This window comes from Frieseomelitta varia, unplaced genomic scaffold (genome assembly GCF_011392965.1).
Source record: "Frieseomelitta varia isolate USP_RPSP 00005682 unplaced genomic scaffold, Fvar_1.2 scaffold_418, whole genome shotgun sequence".
In the NCBI taxonomy this organism is placed as follows: Eukaryota; Metazoa; Arthropoda; class Insecta; order Hymenoptera; family Apidae; genus Frieseomelitta; species Frieseomelitta varia.
The window spans coordinates 419,344-443,601 of record NW_025110166.1 but is presented as its reverse complement, the minus strand read 5'-3'; the positions used below and the strand labels follow the sequence as shown (position 1 = coordinate 443,601).

The 24,258-nt window shown below is 23.8% G+C and overlaps 1 protein-coding gene across 4 annotated transcripts in view; it reads left to right on the top strand.

Moving 5' to 3' along the window:
* Positions 1-324: 324 nt before the first annotated feature.
* LOC122531825 (extracellular matrix protein 2) overlaps positions 325-24,258 on the top strand; it is a 32,123-nt gene continuing 8,189 nt past the window's right edge. For 2 of the 4 annotated variants that reach the window (XM_043660062.1, XM_043660057.1), the window contains exon 1: positions 325-475. The gene's annotated coding sequence lies outside the window, so the exon portion shown is untranslated. Of the gene's footprint in view, positions 476-3,120; positions 3,237-24,258 lie in introns of those variants that run through there. The other 2 variants (XM_043660061.1, XM_043660058.1) reach the window with 2 other exon arrangements.

Below are 24,258 nucleotides of genomic sequence, written 5' to 3'. Positions count from 1 at the left end.
CGGTACAGCAGGATGTGACACGAAAATGGTAAGGTAAGTCCGAACCCCTCGAACGTGTGATACAAAAATATATTATATATATCATATCTTTCCTATACCTTGTCTGTGTATGATTCTACTGCTGCCTTTAAATTATTTTCACGAAAGAATTCAGATATCTTCTATAAAGTTGTAGCTTCAACTTCGACAGATGGCACAACGACGATCACCTGTTACTTGAACTTCTACCTGAACAACTCCGTTAGGGACCAACCGACCAATCGCTGAATCGACCCTGGGGCCTCACTAATCCCCCACTCTGTACTGCCTGGCACGAGTGCAACAGGCTACGTAGCCATGCATTAATCTGCTGTAAGCACGCAGAAGAAACGCTAGGTTTCGTTTTATCGTAGTTGCATTATTGCATACGATTTTACGTGTGTGTAGTTATTCCAGCCCATCTCCGTGGAGTACCAATAAATAGGAACAAGAACAGGTGAGTTGATCTTTCTACATCCGTTAACACTTTTCCAATTGTAAAATGCAGTCAACTGTTTCGTTAAAGCGGTATTGAATCCGCTATTCTACTTTGTAAGAGGAATTTCTCCAATGGCACGCCAACTAAGGACATTCCGTTGAATCGTTTCCTATTGTCTTTCAAGATATGAATATTTGCGGGTGTATTTCTATTAACTGCAACTTGTTTCTTATATACGAATTCTTTTGCTGTACACAATTATCTTAGCTGTACTTCACGATTAAGGTCACATGATTTCCCGTATATTTGTTGCTGCCATGTTTGAAGAACAAACTTGCATGAACCATGTTCTTCCTGTGTCTTATGACTTTTAAACATTTCATTTAATACCCTAACAAAAATCTTATTTAATGTCTTATTTCGATAAGTTCAACTTTGATGAATTTCATTTCTTATGATCAAAGTATAATTTCAATATTGACTTATGATATATATATGTATATATATAATACATATATATATATAGAGAAAGAATGTGTAAAAATTGTGCAATATATGATACATAAAAATTGTATTTTGTATTTCTCTGATTGTTAAATTATAGTATCAATTATTAGATTATAATCATGATGATTTTTATCATTAACATTTCGAATGACGTAAATATTGTTCACAAATGCTCAATATTAAAAAATTTTTCAAAAAACAAAAAGTTGATAATTTTAATATATTTAAAATTCATTAAATACTAAAAATTTTTCAAAAAACAAAAAGTTGATAATTTTAATATATTTAAAATTCATTAAATACAATTAATTGAAAAATACTGGAATGAGTTTTATTTTTTAAGTTTTGTTCTTTTTTATTCTATTTAATTAATTAATTAATTAATTAATTCTATTTAATCTATTTTTATTTTTTACACGGTTAAATTGAGTTTTAAAATTATGATAAATTTATGCAAATTTTAAAATTATTTAAATTTGTTATTAATTAAATTGTACATATAATAATTTTTGCAAAACAGAAAAAATGAAATTTCATGATTCGTATTTATCAATTAATGATATTAACAATAACTTTAATGTCTATAGACGTGTTTACGTATACATTTTTCTATTGGATTAAATGTACATAAATAACAATTATCATTTATTAAAATATATATTTCAATTAATGTTTTTTATTAAAAACAATATGTTTGCTCTGTCATAAAATTATAAGATCTCGTTTTAAATAGCGCTTTTTATGGTAGTTTTAATATCAGAATGAACTTTTTGCTTCATTAATATAATCATTTATGGTTGAAATATAAATGCATACATAAGCAAAAAAATATGAAACAATAATCTATGCTTCAACAATTTACAAACTGTTTCAGTCAATTTAATTTGAATTGGTATTAATTGAAATAACCGAATGTAGATTTTAAACTCATGGGAGGTCTAAATCGTAATGTGACTAGGCACAGATGTGCGATTGCTGCTATGTATGTATATACCTTTGCATGCGTATCAGCAGTCACAGATTAAACTTGTATTTTTGTGTCCTCATTGGCGCCGTCTAACTATGAAACAATGAAGTCGATAAGTAATGAAAGGCAAGGTAAGATTCTGAGTCATTCTAGAAGTTTCGCAAATTAAATTTTTTTTACTTTTTATATATATGATATATGTTATATATTTTTTGCTTTTTAAATAAACTACTATATATGCGTTTTACTACTATATTTATATTTTTTTACTTTTTAAATAAATAGTTTAAATATTATAGTATACTTAATTTATCATATTTATTGTTAATTTAAATATCATGTATACATAATAGTTATATATCTCTGCAGTAAACAATAATATCTATATTACACTAACGTTATACTACGTTATACTTGTAATTTTATAATCTAATTCCTACAGAAATTTACTCGTAAAATTTATTTCAGATAAAGATAACAATAAATATTTTCCATTCAAAATAAGTACGCAGTATTAATGATTCGTTACAATCAACTCAATTACAGTCAGTTAGCTGAAATTAAGAACAAGAATCCTATTTTATTTCTTTTGAAATGAAAATGCAAATGGTAAATTCTCAATATTAATTATAAAATTAAATGTATAAAAGAAATAACATAAGATAGAAAGAGATACAAATATAAATATGTATTGTAATGGAAACATGGACTTTTCGATTAAATATTTAAGTTGATTTTTATTTTTAGCTATTTTTGTATCACATTGATATTTTTCTTAAATTTGAATTATAAATACACTTTTATGTTTTGTTTTTAGTAGTTTGTAATAAATATATTAATAACGAAATGTCGGTGATTGTTTATAATCAAATTAATCTCTCAACTGCCGTGAACGTACAAATTATTGAATAAAACAATTGAATTTATATAAAAGGTCACGGAATAAAGAATTTCTATTAAAATTGAAATAGGAACTTACAATTAAATAATATTTACATCATGATGTTTACCACTCTTTGAGAGAACGTGTATAGGTAGAATAAATGAATATGAATTAATATAAGCTATATAGTGATATTTTTACGTAAGCAATGCACAACGTAAGCATATACGCTCTGTCATTGCATAGTAAACACGCATACACTCTTACGTATTCTGTGTATGTTAAACGACAACTTAAGAGTAAACTAACAGTTTGCTACGTTGATCCAAGAGAATAGATTCACTGTACGCGTATTCTTACCTGCGCAATGCCTGTGATAAAATTTTAATTTAAAAAGCAAAAACACAAAAATTCTAAAAACGGTGAGTCGAAACTTTTCATTTTAATTAATCTCTTTATCAATTTTGTAACAAATACAGATCAGATATAACAAATATCAATTAAAATTGTAGAAATAGAATGTATAGTTTATTATTGTTTTACAGTTTTTAATTTTATTTCTAATTTTATTATTCGATAATATAATAATACTACATTTATAAATACATTGAATCTGAGGTAAATATTGTTTAGAATGTAGAATAACACAGTAGATGAACTGTGGTCAAATATTTTAAAATTTTCCTTTAAAATCATTATACTTTAAAACTATATTATATTTATATAGTTATTATATTTATAGTATAATTATATTATCATATCGTCATAAAATGTCGTTTTTAGTGCAAAATATCGGATAAGTGTAACAATAAATGCTCTACCTCAAATTTGTTCAAACGAGGAAATAAATTATGACTGAATCAATTTGAGACCTTTTTACTGAAACAGTAAAAAGTCTTTATTTCAAAAAAGGAAAAAGTAATTTTATTACAAAATATTTTAATTATACTTTAAACATATTCTATTTTCGTTGTATTTTATTTATCGTTTAAACAAGAAACTTTACTTATTGGATGAGAATAAAATTATACTTACTCTTATACAATCTGCGCTCACAATAATAGTATCGGTGGGAGAATCTTCTTGCTTCTCTAATAATATTTCGCATCCTTGCGTCATCAAATTGTTCAATTACGCAATAGCAAGGTCAATGTCCATTTGGATAATCTATTTTTATCCAAGAGAAACACTGAATCTTGGTTTATGCGTTAGCAATTATGAAAGCCAGCGGACTGTGCAGTCAAGGTAGAAGCGTCATTCCATTATACTCCCAACACATAACGTCGATTAAAGATATTCTTTTAGCGCCTTGATAGCAGCTAACTGCTTTATTCAAAAATTAACGTTTTAATTATTCTTATACTAGAATTTAAAAATGTCCAAATTAATAGAGGAAAATGAATTAGTTCATCAATCAAATTGACAATTTTTCAAACATAATTTGAAGATTTTTAATTTTCAACTATGTCGCATTTGTAAGGATTAAAATTTATGTAACTGGAATTAATTTTATTAATTATTAAATTTATTAAATTGTGTTAATTAAGGAAAAAGATTAATTCCATAATTATAGGAGCTTTTAGTTCAGAATTAATAGATTTTAAACATTTTTTTATGCATTCATATAATAAATTTTTATTGATTTTATTTATGCATAAATTAATTACATGAACTCTAGTAGATATATGTTTAAAAACATAATTTTCCTATATATGTATGTATATATATGTACAGCCTGTAGTAAGTATATATATATATAAGTATGTACATATGTTTATCATTAGCATATAATTATCTGTATATATTTTCGATTGTTTTGTTAACGTAATGTCACACAACGTATTTCATTATACATACAAAAGTATGCCTAAAAATAGAGGATGAAGTGTTTGAATTTAAGATTTCACATTCGTAAACTAGAAAATTAAAATTAGAAAATTTACCAAATATATCTTCATATAGCTAACTTCTGATGGAATTTAGCATGCTACTATTAATGAGGCTTAATGACAATTACGAAATCGGTGAAGGAAAAAAACTTATTTTACTTTTATAATTTAAATTGCATATATTAGACTCAGAAGTTTTGTTGCTCAAAAATATGTAAAAAATAATCATTTTTTGCCAACATTTAAACTTGAAGATATCCGACATAATATTGACTTGAATTGAAGAAAAATAATATTAAAAGTAAATTATTTTACACTGTAAAAGATTTGCAAAAATGTTTATCATGTAAACAAAAATAAAATTATAAATATAGATGCTAAGAGTGATTTATTCATTTTAATTTTGGGAATATTTCGCTTGAGAATCAGTTACAATTAAAAGGTTTAACATATATTAATGAATGTAAATTTCATAGACTCTAAAGAATAATAATTCTTTGCACATAGAAAATAACTATGCTTATATTATGTAAAATTGACAGAACTTTTACATCTATCTTGTAGAATAGATGTCTATCTAACCAATTTCCGTCTTCGTTCATTATGCTTATTGTATATATATTCAGAAACAGTATTTACGGACATATGTATAATTGAACTGAATTTTTATACAACACACATAATATATTCTATAATATATTCTATAATATTTAATTTTTTAAATACTTCCTTAAATTACTACACATTCGTAGTTAATCAACAATTTGGAGGCAATAGTATAATATAACACATTCATTAATTGAAATAAAATTTTGAAGGAATGGAGAGAAGAAAGAGAATCCTGAATACAAAATTTTAATAATGGATCTTTATTAGTTTCTAAAATATTATAAGTTATAAAAAAACTTTAGGTATAATACATTATAATTCTACCTACACAGACATTATTAAACACAATGGTCAATGATCGTCGATGAACATTGGGAAACTGTTTATATAACAGCGATATCGGTTTCGTTACCTATAAAGTGTTCCATTTAAAATCCGACATTAATTTTTAGTATGATACATAGATAGGTAATTACATAAATATTACCTTACCTAGAGTTGGATTTTTTTTTTTTTTTTTTTTTAATCCAATTACTGTGAAGATGTTGGTAAAATTTGTCAAATTGGATTTTAAGTGCAACACCCTATAGATACTGAGGGCAGAATCGCTATTACGTCATCTGCTATTCGACGACGACGATGACTACTACATTGACGATGGTCGAGCAACGCTGGCTAATACAGCGAAGACGTTTGTTTGATAACGTCTGTATAAGCAAGATTCAACATATTGTATCCGGAGCTTTTTATTAATATCTCAAAGACTAAATATAGGTCCGTCGCTAAAATTTTATATTCGAAGTTCTTCACTCAGAATTTCGTTTCATTCTGATGAACGGATCATATCGCGCTATATCCAATTTTGAATTCTTTATAAATCTGAAATATTTTATGTTATACTCTAAATTAGAGTCCTTTTTATACGGCGATACTTATTGCGATACACGTATGATAAATACCGAAAATACACATGTAGATAGTTTTAATTGACCATCATACGCCGACAAAACTCATTGCCGTATGATTGACTGACATTGGTCAATTGGATGGCCATGCAACAGTACTCATACACAGCTGTTTTAATTAATGTCAAATCAATCAATAACAATCCATAATTCTAATTTCCAAGATGTTTTTGATAAAGTCAGCAAATTTATTTTATAAAATAAACTAATATAAAATAAAATAAGTTTCTCTATTTTACAAATTAATAATTACTCACTACAAATGTCACGCGACTGATGCAACCAAAAATAAGCTAGTTTGAATTTCAAATGCCACTGACGAATACGATGCTGCTGCTGTTTGCTTCTCTCACGTGATCAGTATCTCAACATTGATGTCGATTATCGATGGTACTTTACGACTTTATGATGTTGATAGCCGAGAATTGTTTGTTAAAACAAATAAATCGCGATTATTAATGCGATCATAAGACGTAAGCATATTGATTCCTCGCGGGAATGTAGGGCATTAAATGAAAACAGGCTTGATTATTATTGAAATAAAATATTTGAAAAATATTTAAATAATTTTGTGTTAGTTGATTTAAATAATAAATGATTTTTCTCAAAATTATTTCATTATTTGACTTTTCAATAAAATAATCTTGTATTTTAAATTTATTTCTAGAAATAATTTTCTAAATAGTTTTTGATTCCGTTAAATAAGCTACCATTTTGTACCGCTGTTTGTTATTTGTTATTTATTTGATACAAGATAAAGTTAGTTTTAAAATAATAATAATAAATTAATGACAATAAGAATAGCAAATTAATGGAATTTCTTATTCTAAATTTTTATTTTTATTTCAAATGAAATTTGCCCAATTCTGGACATTGGAAACTGATTTTGAATTTCTCTGGACTGAAAAACCGATTATTCGACACATCATCAAAAGAAATAGAACTAAGCATGATTTATATTTAATTTTCAAACATGTTACACGTATCACGATATCTATATCAGCGATAGAAGTATTTCCGCCTGAAAGGAGTTTTACTTTTTCGATATTTTACGAAATATTAAAGTCTCTACACGTAATTAAATCTATTGTATATATTGTTATAATATGTACAATAGATCTAATTACATGTAGGGACTATCCTTGTTTTAGGATAATAAAAAAAGTGGAATGATATCAGAGCTTAAAATCTTAAAATATTTTTCACTTCGTATACTGAAATAGATTACAATAACATAGGAAATTAAATAAACATAAATATTGATTATTTTGTATTCCGTATTCTTTTATTATAGTAAAAATACTCTTTCATTGTAGATTATGTATAAGAATGTTTCGTCACAAGTGAACATATTGATTTGGGGCATGAGTCAGAGCAGCAAATGTTACATAAACATATTTACGAAAGTAAATGATTGAAGTATGATACTTCAGGTTAATAAAGGTCGCTAACTTTTGCTAATTTTGACATACATATTAATAATTTTCAATACATATGTATATTTGTATATAGAATTTTCAACATACTTATACATTTTAAGTTGGCGCATAACTGAAAATTTAATAACTTGTGGCAAAGTTAAATAAATTATACATCATTTTTAAAAGTAATACTCAGAAAGCTGCAAAATACAAATTGTATCAATGTATATATGATTACTTGCGTTCAAAAAAAAAAAAAAAAAAAATGTAAAAAGTCTCAGCATTTTGACAAAAATAAAGAGCAAATTATATCTGTTTACTTATTTGAGTTTATCAAATTCTGTCTTGAAAATTTATTTAAATTACCGAGATGCCTTATCAATGGCTATAATTATAATTGATGCCTATAATCAATGTTCATTAAGCAAAACACAATTATTAAATTTTCAGAGTATCTTATTCAGAGTGTCTTTATTAGGATGTTTTCTATGTAGAGCAATCGTAGTTCGAATCATCTGGCATTATTTTAATTTATTAATAATAAATATTTCCAAAATTGTTAATTATAATGAAAAATGTTTGAGATAAAGGTTTTAAATAGTTTTCAGGAGAGTGTAATTTTGTGCAATTAGTCTTTTTTTAGGGAACCATGTAAAAATTAATTTTATTTTATTCTTTTTTTTATGAAATCAAATATATAATATTTTAAAATTTATTAATTAATCTGGTTCTCATTATTTTTTACGGAAAAATATTAATATTATAATAATATTAGTATTATAAATATTCGACTTATATCAAAAGACTAGTTAGTTAGTTCAGAAAATACTTTATATTTACGTTTTCTTTTAAGTAACGTGATATTTATTTGTATAAAAAAAAGACAAATTCAATAATTCAATATACAGTTTAATAATTTTAAAAGTTTGAAAATGTTATGAATTTTAAAGAAATAATGTTGAATGAATTCAGAGTTTCTCTTGAGAAAAACGTGCATTGTCAGCATTCTTACATGGAATTCAAAAAAATTATAGGACGCCACCATATACGAACCGTCAAACGATCCGCCTACCAATAATCTGTCGTCAGCAGTATTACATGGAAATCCTTTCAGATTGTCGATTGATAGTCCATTCAAAACTACCGTCGATGATTTCAATGCAGATTTTTGTAGATTCGAACCATAAAGACGATTATGAAATTTGAAATTTTATATTTTTCTACTTGTCTGTATATAATTTTTAGATTTTTTATTTATAATTTTTATATATTTTGTCTTATATTTTACATCTTTCTACTTAATATTATATATCTAAGTAATGTATGAGAACGATGTAAATGCATATCTTCATTTATTTTTCAACAAATATTTTATTACCAAATTTTAATATACGTAATTTTTATATGAATTATTTCACAAATATATATTTTGCGTGCTTTAAATGAAACTGTTTGAGGAAACATTTTTTTTAGTTTTAAAAATGTTAAAATTATATTTTAATACATTTCATCAAATTTATTTTTTTTACTTTTTAAACAATTTAAGATTTTGCGGTTTATTTATTGTTTACTTTGTTTATTGTTTATTTTTGTTCATTTGCATCAAATAAATAAATTATTAATGAAAACAGTACGTTATAATTGTTAGTCAAACAATTAAATATAACGTTTAAACTTTATGATGCATGATTTGATATTTGTAAAAACAATTGCCGATATAATTGATACTAAATTTTTAATATTTCATTTTCTCATTATTTTAAATTTAAAAAAATCATCAGTTGTAAAATTTAAATTTTTTGTCATTTCTTTCTATTCTATACTCTTTTTAAAGTCTTTCTATTTCAAAATATGAAATTAAATTTTGATTACAAAATTAACGAAAAATATTATAACGAATTTTCATAATAATCCTTAAAATTTTAATATGAATATTTTTAATTTTTTTACCAGTTCATACTCTCTCTTAATTAATTAATGATTAACGATTCGTTTCACCCACTATGTCATTATTCATATTTTCAGTGTAGCATGTATTTATTTTATTTTTATTTACATATACTAGAATTTCGTTTATAGTTTATATGAATTTCGTTTGTTTGAACCAAATTTCAGTCAAAACCTGTTTGGATAAATTTGTATTGATTGAATCCATTTATATGAATGAAAAATCACTAACAAAAAGAAGAATTAATGAACTTCTACTATATAAATTTAAATTAATACGAAATTTTTAACAGTGTTATAAATATTTTACTGTTGTTATAAATAAGAATTGAATAAAACCTGTCCGTTGATCATAACACAGTCACCATTATCTTCTTTGGACAAAGCATACGTTTCGACATACATATATATGTTTTATATGCGTATTCATCTTTTCCAAGCTATTGTCACGAATGTTTCTGTTTATCGTTGCGATATAAAAGAAAGAGTTTTAAAAATGGTCTTTTTATTTCATTGAAATAATGAGGTGGCTATCTCCATTAAATCGGTTAGTCCGTTTCCTTTATTCTCCGTTTGAATTAAATCGGAAATAATTGTCGAATGACTTACTTTCAGTTGAAATACTATCTCCGTTACTGTTTGTATTGGATTATTCGCAATAATCTATCTTAAAACACTATTGTCGATGGAATTTTCCTCTGGCCTTCCTCTTGATGTTTTCTAATGAAAAATTACTACTCTTGAATTTCACGAATAAACACTGCACTGTTCTGACATTTAAATAATTAATTTATATTTTTAGTAGCTTTTACGACTCTGTCCAAATTTAAACTGAAAAAGTTATATGATGGCTAAAAATATTTCTAATATTTTTATTATGAATCTTTTTTATTTATTTATTTATTTGAAGTTACATTTTTTGTTAAAATATTAGTGACCAAGATTTTTATGAACATAAATAAAATAAAGTCATAATATATTGATTTGTTAGATTTTTTCGTCAACAATGTTTATCTTTAAAAAGTTCAAAATTTTATTACCTAGAAGTGATTGGACGTAATTGAAAGAAAGGAATATTCCTTTTATCTTATGTTTTGACTTTGATATAATGACAGTAATTGATAATAGAATAAAATTTAATTTTTATTGCTTTTAGAACTCCTAGAATATACATTTACGTTTCTTATTTTTTTTTTTTTTAATTTAATTTAGTTTTTTATTTATTATTATTCTATGTTACTACATTAATATTTAATAATCTATTGATTACAATTACTATTTCCTAATTTTTATATTGCAATGCGAAACTATAGTTCATTAGAATTTCTTGTATGGCAAGCAAACGAAATTTCAAAAAGTATAGATTCATTAAGTTAATATAGATTTCTTAATTGTGTTACACTATATTTCTCTCTTATTTTATAGAATGATATAATTTCACAATGTATTTTACGATGTTTTGATTGTTTGTCCTTGTTAATATAAAATTTGTTATTTTATGTGGAATTACAATACGTGCATACATCTTCGTAAATATTGTTAAATAAAATTTGGTTTATTAAACAGAACACAAAATTTCAATTTTTTTATCAAATTAATTTTATTTATAATTTGTATAATTTGTAATATTGAAAATATTTAAATTTTATATAAATAATTTTGGTTCATTAAACAGAACACAAAATTTCAATTTTTTTATCAAATTAATTTTATTTATAATTTGTATAATTTGTAATATTGAAAATATTTAAATTTTATATAAATAATTTTGGTTCATTAAACAGAACACAAAATTTCAATTTTTTTATCAAATTAATTTTATTTATAATTTGTATAATTTGTAATATTGAAAATATTTAAATTTTATATAAATAATGATTTTGATATAATTATTCAAGAAGAAAGAAGATAAAAGAAATATAATTTAAAACAATGGAAATGCTGTTACTAATAAATACTATTACTAAAAGTGATTATTCAAGGAAAATGACTAATTCGATTAATTAGATTTATGAGTGTTTGAAATATTTATATGACTAATTTTCAGATTATACTATATTCTTTGAAATATATCATTTTGAAGTAGAAACTACAGCGTGATTCACGTAACTTGCACACCTGAAATAACATTTTAATTATGCTAATGAAAAATTGTTTCTATACAAAAGTTGTATGGTTTTAAGGGAGGCAAAATATGGCATATTAATTTGTGTGTGTGTTGAGGAGTTTCGAAATTTTCAAGGTCACCTATATTTTTTTAAATTAAACTATATATTTTTTTCATCTTAAATCGAAGAAAAAGTATTAGCCCACAAATTATTGTAAAATATCTCCTTAACTATTAGGTTTAAGACTAATGAAAATTTCGAATCCCTTAACACACAGAAAAAAATTGATACGCCATATTTTACCTCCCTTAAAACCTTGAAACCTGTATATTTACAAACACAAGTGTAAATACAAGTGTATTGTACAAACATACTTTTATATTAACAATTTTAACAATTTTTCATTAGACGCATAATTAAAAAGTTATTTCAGGTATGCAAGTTACGCGAATCACTCTCTATATATTATTTTATGTGTATCACATATACATAATAATAATATGTCATATTTCAATTGATTTAATATACAATAAAAAAAATTAATATAACGCATAATTAAGTAAAATAAAAAAAATTAATATAATACATTGTAAAAATTTTATGCTCAAATCACTGAACACTGCATTTATTTTGCTCCAATAAAGTACGATACATAAATAACTGTACTTGGTAAAAGATATATGAAACACAATTTCTAAACACGACTAACATACTTATACAATTTAACAATAAGTACAGATGAAATCCAGCTATTGTATGCTCCATAATTTCATTCTCCTGCTGATATTTTCAGTGGAACGATCGTTCTTGGTCCCTGAATGAATACATACCAAGTGGAAGAGCCGGTTCGCCAGATGCTTCGATTATCTCCTTTTTTTCCCCTCTCTTTGCTTTTTCTTCCAACTATAAACACGATACTTTTGAATCATGGAAAGTGGAATTTTTAAGTGGTACATGTTTAAAAGTTCATGTTTCATTAATCATCGATGAACAATTTTGCGAAATATTACATACATATGTAACATTGATGAAAACTACTGTCACAGTTAAATTTAACACTACGCAATTAATTTGCAAATGTGTAAAAAATGCTTATATATTAAAAGGTTTTTTTGGAATATATATCCAAATTAATGGGGAAATAAAGGTATTCGGTTAATGGAATTTTCGGATAATAAAATCATTTCTTTAATGTTAAATTGAATATCCAAATGGAGATTAAGAAAATTGCTAATTCATTTTGATATTTAAAGAATGCTAAATTTTCTTTCCTTCTCTTTCTTTTTATTATTAAATTTCCTAACTTTTTTAGCATAAGTAACTATTCTTTTTGTGCTTCAAATTATCTTCTCTGAATACCTTAAATGTTTCAACGACAGACACACTTCATGTGCTGTAAACATAATTTTTTCAGAAATTGAGTCTACGTTTTCGTCATTTATAAATGAAACGTTAATTTATCACGGAATTAAACATAATAAATGTAATATCTTACACGTTCTTTTTGATATCTCTTATACTGTTGTTTTTAATAAAATTTAAGTATCTTATATTTTGGTGAATTCTTTTTACAATTATAAGAAAACGTGTAAAATATGTAACGATATATATAAAGTAGTTTAATACATAAAATTAAGTAAACATTCTTTCTATTCAAGTAACAAAATGTTGAACTAAATTAATAAAATATTTGGATATTAGAGTATTCGAATAATGGAGATTCTACTGTATGTATTACACGAGTTTTCTTTTTTAAAATAGATTTTTAATGAAAATAATCAGATACAAATCGTTTTGTATTACAGCATTATAATTTTTTTGCAGAGATAAAAAAGTTTTTGTTAATTCATTTAACAAAAAATTGACTTTATGAATTGTATAAATTCTTAATGCCTTTCAATTATATAATCATTTATTATCTATTATATAATCATTTAAGGTCTATGTCAAGTAATTTACATCACTTTTTATATTAAATTTTTTATGAAAGTTAAATAAAATTATATAATTAACATTACGTATTAATTTAATCATTTGAAAATAATTTGACTTATCGAAACATTTGATACATAATTTAATGATGATTACATATCGCTTTTATTTCATTATTACATTTTTATATAATCTTTTAATATTATTGTATCATAAAAAATTATCTTTATTGACGCTAATTAAAACATATTGTATGTGTTTGTAAAATATTTTACGATATAATTTTTTACAATTATGTAAAATATTTTACGACAAAATTTACAATTTTTTGGATATTAATAATAATAAAACTGACCAAATGAAACAACAAAATTGATTTATCTTGAAAGAATTATCTTCTATGTGAAGATTTGATTACATCGTGTTTATTCGTGGAATTAGATGTAAAAAATATTAATTGATATAAGATTTTTTATAATTTCGTAATTTATAATATCGTAAGTGAAAAAACTGAAAAAGCAAAAAACTGTCGTATTATTGATAGTATTTGACATAATGTGTACATACGTACATTTTTACGTATCTGCTTTCAAAAAGATTACTGTCTAATAATCGCATTTCCTTATGACGCCATTCCTTTTTTTTTATTTATAAATACCAAGAAGTATAAAAATTCTTATAAGAAGCAAAGCTTCTAAGAAATTGTTGTAAACTGTCTTTCTCTTACAACACTTATACATATTTGAATTATATTATAACACGGAAATAGTTGTAACTTAAATCTTTATTTAAAGTTTGTTCATTTATTAATTTTTACTTTATTTGCACAATGTAATTGTTTAGCTAAATCTCTATTCCGTTTATGAAAATTATTTTCAATATTACATAATCAACATTTAGAGATAAAATATGTGATTGGATGTTAATTTTAAGTTAAATGATTTACAATATTGAGTTTTCCATTGCGGAATTGGTTACTCGAAATGTCGAAACTTCAAAACTCCTCAAAAACTAAAAATGTTTCAAGTTTCGATAATTTGAAACTTTGTACTTTCTTCGTGATTTGAAACTCAGATAAGAAAAAATATAAAATTAATGAATGAAAAATCATTTGTAGCGTGATCAAATATAATGTTTGATTCATGTATAATGCATATCTCGAATGTTCGATGCGAGATTCTTCACGAACGCTCGGTCGCCTTTGTTTTTAACAATATAAAATTCGCGAATGTGCGAACGATCATAATTTTGAAATGATAATGTAAAATATCCACATCTAAAGAAATTATAAAAAAATATCATATTAATTCTTTTCAACGCTATAGTCAATAAAAAAAAAGAAGTTTTAGCAATGTTAATGAAATTTCAAAATATTTTCTACAATACGAATAGTATATTCATAAAAAGTTGATATACTTTTTGCAAGCAACTGTATATGTATTCATATTGTAACGCTTTCTTAATCGTTTTACTGTGTTGTGAAAGATCAAAAAAATACTGTTCTGTAGAAACGTTTATTCATTTTTTATCATTTTTTTTTTTTTTACATAATTGGCATTTTTTAATTATTTTGCATTCTTCCAAAATTGTTAAAAAAAATTGTTAATAAAGATGTTCACATTGTATTTGTGACAATAGTATTGAGATCATTTTAATAGATACTGAATCTTAAAATTAACCATTTTCGATTCGGTGAATTTTAAAATATATATATATATTTTTTTTAATTCTCTCATTCACACACACACACTCTTTCTTTCTCTCTCTCTCTTTGAAGATAATTTAACAAAGACACTACGCAACAAGAGTATTAAACGTTCATTAAACATATTCTTGAGCATCAATTTTTTATTATAGTATATAATTACAAGTTAAACAAAAATGTCAAAAACATGCTAAAAAAATACATCGGGTATTTACATGTGCAAATTACAAGTTTAAACAAGGTGTAATTCGTGATACAAAGATGTAAAAATGCAATGGCGTAGTCTCAGACAAAACAAATACATTATCAGTACATATAAGATAAACGTGCTGATAAGACACAATAACGATAAAAACCAATGTACATTTTGTGATAAAATGGAGGTAACAACGTACTAGCTGAAAGATGAAATGAAATCTAATGAACGTTATGCTCTACTAAAATGAAACACCTTACAACTATACTGTGCTGCTTTTGAATATTCAATTATTATAAAGTTCTGGAATTCTGTTACAATTCTGTGAATAATATTCCTTTTAATTTCAATAATTAATAATTAGACTGTTGTAGATTTTTATACAAATTCATATTTTTAGGATATAATTAAAAACGTAAAATATTATTTCATTTATTAAATGCATATTTTATTTTGGATTTATATATTTTTTCATATTATGTGAATTCCATGCAATTTTAAATCTTAAAATTTTCTATAAATGTATAAAAATCTATAATGTATTAATAATAAATGAGAAAGAGAAGTAATTATTTTCTTAAAACTTGTTAGTGACATGTTAACAATTTAGATCATTTTTAAATATAACTTTTAAAAAGTCGACGTGCATATATATCAGAATACGTACGTACATATATGCATATAAGTTGTTATTCCGTATACAACAGTAACACATTACGTAAGTGACTATCATGCAGAAATATTTGCATAGTGAAACGAGAACAGCACGATTAACTAAATTGGAGGAGGAAGTTAAAGACGCGCCTAGTAGCATAGTCAGCAATTCGTTCTAGAATCTAATGTTTCCAAGATTTTATCAACAAATAAAAAAGTAGAAAACAAAAAAAGTTACATAAGTAGAAAAAGATTTTTTTCTTTATTTATATTTTGCCATAAATAGAAAAAATAATTTCTTATCTGTATAAAGAGAATGTTAATAATGAATCAGATAATTTTATATATAATTATTAATATTTCTCATTATGTATTATTATTAAATATAACTATATGATTATAATTATCAAAAAATATATAATATGCTCCTCAAGATAATCATTTGGCTTATAATAATTATTTTATATTTTTTGTTCCACCTGGAAAATGTAATCTCGATCGAGGCATCTAAAAAAATACGATTAAATTTGATGTCGAGTGTACATGATCATTAATTAATAAATATACTGATATTTTATTGAGACGTAATTGAACGACGTAAATTCTTATGAAATCGTTACTTTTACTGTTATCGATACCAGATTGCGGATTATGTTATAATAACGCTATCTAATGTTATTTTCTATATAGAGAGTGTCATTTGAGCCGATTGATTTCACAAGAAATCACCTTACGGTTATACGTAGAATTGGTTATACAGATTGAATCGATATGTAATTCTTACTAGGAGAATGTTTCGACGAAACAACTCCTCGAAGGACACTACCTTATAACTATCTAATGCACATCGACTCGGAATTCTTTTTTATAACATAAAACGTTGTTTTATTCGACAAACACAATGTTTTGATGTTTCAATATTTCCGTTTTGTGGAAGAGACAAGTTTTTTCCTTTTTCTTGTTTTAATTAGGCAAAAAAGATTTCAGAATAATTAGAGATAAGAAAGACTAAATTAAGCATGTCATTCTATTTAATTTGTAAGAAGTATTATCTTTCTGATAGAGAGAACAGATTACTCCAGTAATAATAGATATAATAGTAAATACAGATTACAGATCGTTGATGAAAAAAACTGTTTTATTCGTAACAACATGAAAACATATTTTCTGCAACTTTTATTCAACAACAAAATTCTCTCATATAGCACTTTGTTTTTTTTTTTTTAATCAATTTTGAATATTTTTTATAGTAATATAATATACCTACTTGAATTAACCCATTAATGATTTATCTTAATAATTTCTTTAAATTTCGTAAAATCGTGAAACCAAATAGAGACATAACGACGAACAAATATTAAACGAATCTTCTTTCAATTAAATCTTTCAATTTTATGAAAAAATAAAGGCATGTACATATGTATACATTCTGTGATGTACTATTTTTTTTAATTGTACAAATTTTACTTGTACTGCTGATTTAAAAAACAGAAGTATTTACACAGAATACCGAAAATAATATACAAGCATGTATAAAGTAATTTTTCATAAAAGAAATAAGGAAAAGTTATCGAATAAAATTCATTTTTCGAAGCTTAGTTTTCAAAAAAATTGAATTTAGAAGTTTGGCTTAACTATCTCCAATAGTCGGTTTGAATCCATAATCGACTATTTAGGTGGGCCGAAAGAATGTTGTCTAAAAATGTCAATCTCGAGATTTAGAGACTGCCTTTGGAATAAAATAGCCGTAGCCCCCTTTTGTGCGTGTTTGCTGTCTAAATTGAAATGGAAAAGCAAAAGGACCACCTGCGTTATGCTTGTAGACAGGTAACTCTACCTGGTTTTAACCGTCGAAATTTTCTGAGACCCGAACAAAGAAACTGGTACTCTACGATCTAAACCTAGCATCCACCTTTTAAAGCGTCACACGTATATACTTACCTGATCTGTTTGAAGTCCACCTTAGGGCTACGATGTAGCCCATTTCGTGTAAGATGACTCTTACTATTGGACGTAAATTTCTAGCATACCTTTCGATGCAGAGAAAAAAAATTTTCCATATGTCGAAGTTTTATTTGGAATGTAGCTTTGGAAATACACAAATATTGCATAGCTTTATACGTATAATATTTTTTCCCTAGTAAATCTAAATTTTTATATCTTTGCTTAACATTAATAAATTAATAATATTAAATATTAATAAATATTAATAATATAAAATTAATAAATATTAATAATATAAAATTATTTTTTATAATATTATTTATATAATAAGCTAATTAAAACTTTTAGGTTCATACCCTAACGATAAATTTAAATAATTTTTATATAATTATTAAATAAGTAATATGTCTGAAAAAGATATATTTTGATAAAATATTTATATATAATTTATTTATATTATTACCAAAATTAATATATTAAATAATAATAAATTTAAATATATAAAATTAAATTATATTAATTTTTAAAATTAATGTTTCTCGGCAATTCGAAGTCTTTCCATTGTGATTTTGTTATTAAGAAATTGTTGATTAACCTTTTACACACATGACATTTTCAAATATAATATGATATTAAAATATGTAATAAATGATATTGATATTAACATTAACCATTTCAATGTTTAAAATTACCAAAAGCCTAAAAATTTAATATTGAAATATTGCATATTGCAAATTAAGAATAAATTCATCTTTAAACATAACTTTTGACATATTTATTGTAATATATTGCAATATATTATTCTCTTTGAACCTCTAATAAGAAAACTAATTATTTCATTATTGATTATAAGATTATTTATAACACTAGGTACTCTAGTATGAAACATTCAAAGAATTAAAAAATAATATAATATTAATATTAAAACATTTTTTATTTTAAACTGTAAAAGAAAAGAAATCAATTTAAAAAATAAAGTTACTGTTGGTCTAAGTAACAAATTTTTGTTTACAAGTTTATTGAAAACTTAATTATTATGAAAATATAGCAAACTATTTTATCTTGAAATTCATTGACTCAAAGTCCAAAAATGACTTTCATGTTTAGATTACAACATACACAGATAACAATTCCCTGACGCATTTGTAAAAAAAAAAGGAATATATTATCTTGGTAGCATGAATTTATACATATCATGCACTAATAATAACATGTGTTTGCTTTGTTAAAAACTTTGTTTCTTCCCGAACAATATTTTAAACCTTCTATCAAACTTCAATTATATTCTATCGAAATTTAATTATAGTGTATTCAATTTAGGTAATTTTTCAATTTGTATCATTTTGAATCGCCAGTTATTATTATTGAAAAAAACATTTCAATTGTATTTATACTTTTCTTAGAATAAAATGATCTATTACGTTGTTAATTAATTTATAGAACAAAAAATGAACACATGGTAGTTGAACATTGAACGATACTCATATATATGTTAACACCTTGCAAGATAACAATGGCTATATCAATATTATCACGGTATAACACATCGACATTTATAAAGTATTATTTTTATTGATCTCGTTAATTTTTATATCACATCTTGAAGTGACATTATTGTTTAAAATTAATTAAAGTAATTAACTTTATTTTAGAAAGTAACGAAGTTCATAAAAATTGTTTAAATTTCCATTTTTTTCACATTGATATCATATGTTAATATATAACGCAACATATATATATATTGTACATACAATTGTTAATAATATTATTTCTTTTTATTTTTAGAGTACATATTTTGTTTCAAAATAAAAAATTTTTATTCTTAATATTAATATTAGTTTTCTTAATATTTTTAATTTTAATATTCATTCCTTATTCTTACAATACTAAGTTCTCAAGTACTAAATTTAGTTTTCTAATAAGATAAATTTGACAAAAAAACATGACATATAATAGATTTCATAAAAACAATTTTAAAAAATATCAGTTGTATTACTCAGAAAAAGTATAAAAGTATATATATTATTCAGAAATATTCTTTATGATACACAATATTATTTACTTTATAAAAATAACAAACATAATTTAATTTAATATAATGCATATATTGTTTAACTGTCAAATTTCTAATTATGTAAAATTATTTTACATACATTATACATACACTATATAGATTATCTCATTTTAATTAACCATAGCAAATATTAATATGACGAAAAATGATAAAAAATAAATAATTTCGACGTTTATTTTTTTTGTATGTAATTTTTATTTTTGTTTTAATAAAACTATATATTGAAGTACAAAAAAAGTATTAATTTGTTTATTATAAAAAAAGTATCTTAATTTCAATGTTACTTCAATGTTATTTTTCTGAAATGATACTGCTCACTTTAATATAACAAGATGAATTCAACGAAATATATACTTTTATGTGTGATTTCACTGAAAGATTTATTTATTAGAACAGATCAAATTAGTTTTTTAAATTAATTAAGTATGAAAATAAGCTAGAACTTGCTTAAATGTTCAAATATTCAAAGATTGTGATGATCGATTTAAAAAAGACACACGCAATTTATTGAATACATTGATCTACATGTATACATGAACATACATACATACATATACATACAAAAACACTAATTGTTCAAGCAAATGTATGCAGGAAGAGAACTATTTTTAGTAGTCATACGTCAATAGTGAGAATCATAAAGAAATCATTTTTGCTTTGGAGCTAACATCATTTCAAAAACGATTCTTTAGAATTAATATACATATGCATCTTATATATTTTGGTAAAATATACATGGTATACTATATGACATATTGTTTTCTCTAAAATCATTGTAGATATTATTCTGGATAGTTAATAATCATTTCAATATTTTAATTTTTTTTATTTTACTTTTTAATTTTTTAATTCTTAAGAAAAAACTTTAGATTAATCTTTAATTTATATTTCCTGTAGAATATTATGTATATGAACATTATATTATTATATTGTATGTTATGATATTATAATATGATATTAATTAAATTTTGATTTGGTTTAGGTTACTATTTTAATTTATAATATTGTTGATGTTAATATATATATATTAATTTGTGATGTTTATGAATATTAATTATTTTTTGAAAACCAAAATATAAAAATAATAACGTTTGTAATTGATAAATCAATTACATGATAATATAAATATAATATCAAAATATTCTTGAATTTATATGTATAGATAAAGAATGAAGTGTAAGAAATAATGTAAAAGATAAAGTGAGTGTTGCTTTTAATTATTATTAATTCATTATTAATTTGCACATTTTTATTAAGTTCAAGTATTGATACTTACAGATTGAACAAAATTTTCAGATATTCATGAGCAATAATCATACAAACATGTAAATATAATTTGTGTCATTTTATTTTATTTACACTATCAAAAGTTAATTGCATTTTGTAGATAATGAAATACATGGAAAACTGGAACACTTTATATCTAAAGTGTATTTGACAATTGAAATATTAGAACATAATTCTTTGCTTTCTATATCTAATTTATACGGATTTTATTTGTCTATTTTCTTTACTTTCCCATTTAAAATAATTGACAAATAATGGGAATAATATAATGACAAATAATTCATTTTAATTTAAAACGCTACTTATTATCTCACACATTTCTTAAAAAATTATTGTACATTGCACTTTCTAATTTTATTCTTAATTTATTTTCTGAATAATCTTTAAATCTAATGTTTATTTTATAAATAATAATAAAAGATTATTTTTTGAATCTTATATTTATATCTGTTAACCAATTTACATTTATTAAAGTTCAACAACTTTCATGATATCTTTTGCAAGTTTGAACTTATATAACAAAATATTGCAAATATTCTGGTTTGTCCTAAGCGAAATTTCATTCATGAATTTTTCGAATCTTTTTTATTGTTCCTGAAAATCTTTTAAAGATTTGATTTAAAAACTGATTGTATTGTAAAGATTCCAATAAGTAATGCTAAATTTTTTTTATATTTTTTGAAAATCTAGAACGGACTCAGTTTTCCTATGGACAACTGCAAAAATATACTTACACATAAAAAATTAATGATATTTTAAATTTAATAAATTTAGATTAAACAAATAGTAATTAAAATAATAATAATTAAATACAATAATAAATTTAAATTAAATTAAATTTAACACATTTCAATGGTATTATAACAGTGTAGTAAATCAAATTTCTCCTTCTTTAATCTGTTGATGACAATTAAAGATAGATATTGAAGCTTGCTCCAACCGTTGGCTGCTATATCTCGTGCAAACAAATCGTATATTCGTACAAGTACATATCATCATATATATTATACTTACTATCCCTTGAAAATTTCGGTCGCAACAACTCGGAAACAAATCAAATTTGATTGATCGTCGCTAACTTCTGATTTTCGAATCTTATAAATACTTAGTAAAACAAACTTTTGAACGAACTATTAGCTGATTATTGTACGTTTGCTGTAAAAAAGCCTCGAAATATAACTTTTTAATTAAATATATCTACTGTATCAGATTCATTCCCAGTTCTATCTCAATGAAACTGTATATAGTAAGACGCGCAACATCGACCTCGCAACGAGCAGTGCGACTCAACAATAAGGCAAAATTTAACGAATGATATTGACCTAAATGTTTTAACTGAATATAAAGAATTTAGCACACGATGAATAATATTGACAATATCATTGATCGTCTCCTATCAATACTGAGGGATTAAAATTGAATATTGACAAAAAACCTTGCATCAGGCGTCAATACCAACCAATAAGTAATGGGAATGTTGATACAATAAAACTTTATTTATTTGAATCAAATTTTAATCGATATTAATTAAACGAGCTCTTGCTGATTAAATCTATTTATTTGAACCTGAACTGCGAAAGATACTATAAGAACGAAAAATACTACAAAAAGAAGAGATTCAATGGATTCCTATGAATATAAATTATTTGTCTCTTGGACATTCATATAAACGGAGTTCTATTGTGATAATGTTGATTATAAACAATTGAAGTCTAGTATTTTCGATCAATAATTACATTTTATTAACTCGAGAAACATTCGGATTTTGTGTTACGAATAAGCATTCATCACTTTTGCTTCTACATAGAAATAAAACGAGTGAAGATTGAATACAGTATTTCGAAATTGCTAGTGATGTGATATAACTTACTTAATATAAGAATATGCATATTTATATTTTACATTTTTAAAAAAATTTCAACAATTTTTAAAAACTGTTGAAATGTGTTCCAGCTCATTTTAAAGTAACAGAATGCAATAAATTACTTTATTCTAAAATATAATAAGTTATTACATTGAAAATATAAAGTACAAAAGTAGATGACTATAATAAATACATAATTCTATTTTTAAAAACCGAGAAGAACACAAAAGATAGAAGAATTTGTAATTGCATATTTTATTATTTATCATCATGTATACTATCGTATATTTAAAAACTTTAAATTATTGCTATATAAAACAGTTAATAAATATTGATAAAAGGAAAGTGGTTGAAGATTCCGCAGAATGATTTTAAATTTGTCTTTATTATTAAAATTTTATAATAATTGAAATATATATTTCTAGCTATATTATATCATTAACATTAGTTATTTATTTAGATATGTTTTATTAGTTATTTATTAGAGATATGAAACTTGAAAATGCAGAAAATTAATAGCAAAAGAACATTCGTCAATCGTAGCTATTGAAACTTTTAATGAAATTGAATTATATATCCAACAATTTACAATAGTGTGTCTGCAATAGAATACATGGTAGGTAGTGTATCTACAATAGAATATACGGAATAGTCAATTTTTAAAAGTTAATAAAATTATAAAATTAATCACAATTATCGAAGTTAATTGAATTATTTTGTTAATTGAAAAGTCTTTTATCTTCGGTTTGATTAATTTTCTAAATTGTAAATCAAATAAAAAAGATTCTTTTAAACTAACATAAAGAAAATTGACATTGTTTCAAACAACTATGCCAAAAATCTGCGTAT